The 2,272-nt window shown below is 44.8% G+C and overlaps 1 protein-coding gene across 1 annotated transcript in view; it reads left to right on the forward strand.

Moving 5' to 3' along the window:
- The window catches only part of LOC118405366 (DNA topoisomerase 2-alpha-like), a gene marked incomplete in the record, with an annotated part of 29,190 nt that extends 28,750 nt beyond the window's left edge, over positions 1–440 (forward strand). Inside the window, 1 exon segment of the mRNA XM_035804835.1 lies at positions 117–440.
- Between the last annotated feature and the right edge of the window lie 1,832 nt (positions 441–2,272).

Raw genomic sequence — 2,272 nt, forward strand, 5'->3', positions numbered from 1 at the left:
TGTACATACTACATATATTAGAAACTATGCATTTCATATCTAGAATTTCAAATGCTGTCCTCATTTTTGTTTCATGCCTCTCCCATTTTTAGAATAATTTTTTTTTTGCATCTGAGACTGTAGTTGTTTACTGTATGTGTTAGCTGTAAAGTTTGTTGTTTATTGTGCACACAATAGTGCATAAAAGTAATTTTGAGTGTGTTGTTTTTGTACCCTTTAAAAAGAACAGAACCTCTGAAAGATGATAATGTTCCATATGAACTTCATTAAGAAGAAAAGACATTCTTAGCTGTTTCAGCCATGTATTGATCTTATAGCTTCTATTTAGGGTTAGAGCTTCATGATTAGGGTAAGAAGTTGCCAATATTCCTGTCAGTTAACATTCCATTTCTTCCTATTTGTGTAAATAAAGGAAAATATTCCAAGACCTTTTAACAAAAGTGGTTTTCTCTGTTTTTCCTTAATTCTTTAGGCCACACCAATTTATTTATTGCTTCTCGGATTTTTATAGAAAAATATTGGGGCGGAGAGAGAGCGGGGCTGAAGTGTTGGGCCATGGGAGAGAGTTTGTGTGGGCTGAATTGAGTTTGCGGGGGCGAATTGAGTTTGTGGGGGCTGAATTGGGTTTGTGGGGACTGAATTGAGTTTGTGGGGGCTGACTTGAGTTTGTGGGGGCTGAATTATTGAATTTGCGGGGGCTGAATTGAGTTTGTGGGGGCTGAATTATTGAGTTTGTGGGGGCTGAAGTGAGTTTGCAGGGGTGTTTGTGGGGGCTAAATTGAGTTTGTGGGGGCCGAATTGAGTTTGTGGGGGGCTGAATTATTGAATTTGCGGGGGCTGAATTGAGTTTGTGGGGGCTGAATTATTGAATTTGCGGGGGCTGAATTGAGTTTGTGGGGACTGAATTGAGTGTGGGGGCTGAATTATTGACTTTGTGGGGACTGAATTGAGTTTGTGGGGACTGAATTGAGTTTGTGGCGGCTGAATTATTGAGTTTGTGGGGGCTGAATTATTGAGTTTGTGGGGGCTGAATTATTGAGTTTGTGGGGGCTGAATTGAGTTTGTGGGGGCTGAAGTGAGTTTGTGGGGGCTGAAGTGAGTTTGTGGGGGCTGAATTATTGAGTTTGTGGGGGCTGAATTATTGAGTTTGTGGGGGCTGAAGTGACTTTGCAGGGGAGTTTGTGGGGGCTGAATTATTGAATTTGCGGGGGCTGAATTATTGAGTTTGTGGGGGCTGAATTGAGTTTGTGGGGGCTGAATTGAGTTTGTGGGGGCTGAATTATTGAATTTGCGGGGGCTGAATTGAGTTTGTGGGGGCTGAATTGAGTTTGTGGGGGCTGAATTATTGAGTTTGTGGGGGCTGAATTGAGTTTGTGGGGGCTGAATTGAGTTTGTGGGGGCTGAATTATTGAATTTGCGGGGGCTGAATTGAGTTTGTGGGGGCTGAATTGAGTTTGTGGGGGCTGAAGTGAGTTTGCAGGGGAGTTTGTGGGGACTGAATTATTGAATTTGCGGGGGCTGAATTGAGTTTGTGGGGGCTGAATTGAGTTTGTGGGGGCTGAATTATTGAATTTGCGGGGACTGAATTGAGTTTGTGGGGGCTGAATTATCGAGTTTGTGGGGGCTGAAGTGAGTTTGCAGGGGAGGTTGTGGGGACTGAATTATTGAATTTGCGGGTACTGAATTGAGTTTGTGGGGGCTGAATTATTGAGTTTGTGGGGGCTGAATTATTGAATTTGCGGGGGCTGAATTGAGTTTGTGGGGGCTGAATTGAGCTTGTGGGGGCTGAATTATTGAGTTTGTGGGGACTGAATTGAGTTTGTGGGGGCTGAATTATTGAGTTTGCGGGGGCTGAAGTGCCTGATAAGCCTGAATGTAACTGAATTTTTGTCATACCTGTGATGCGAAAAGGTTCGGACCGGACCATGTGATAACTTTACGAATCACTGGGCTCAAAGTTTGTATCACACAGACTTCCTTAGAGTAAATAGAACCATTTTGAGCGGGCCGAGTGCGGCACGTTGGCAATTCGAATACCTGATTCGGACGTTGGAACACTTTTTGTTCGAGGACACCAAATTTGTTCAACTTCTGGGGCATTTCGCATCAAAACATGGGGTATGACCTAAATAAAACACAGTGTATTCCGTATCACCCTCGGTCCCAGCCCGGGTCCGGTCACTCTCTGGCCTTCAGCCGACAGGCGATCCTTCAGCCCTCCCGCGGGTCCGGTCACTCTCTGGCCTTCAGGCGCCAGGCGATCCTTCATGCA

Source organism: Branchiostoma floridae, chromosome 18, assembly GCF_000003815.2.
Source record: "Branchiostoma floridae strain S238N-H82 chromosome 18, Bfl_VNyyK, whole genome shotgun sequence".
Classification (NCBI taxonomy): Eukaryota; Metazoa; Chordata; class Leptocardii; order Amphioxiformes; family Branchiostomatidae; genus Branchiostoma; species Branchiostoma floridae.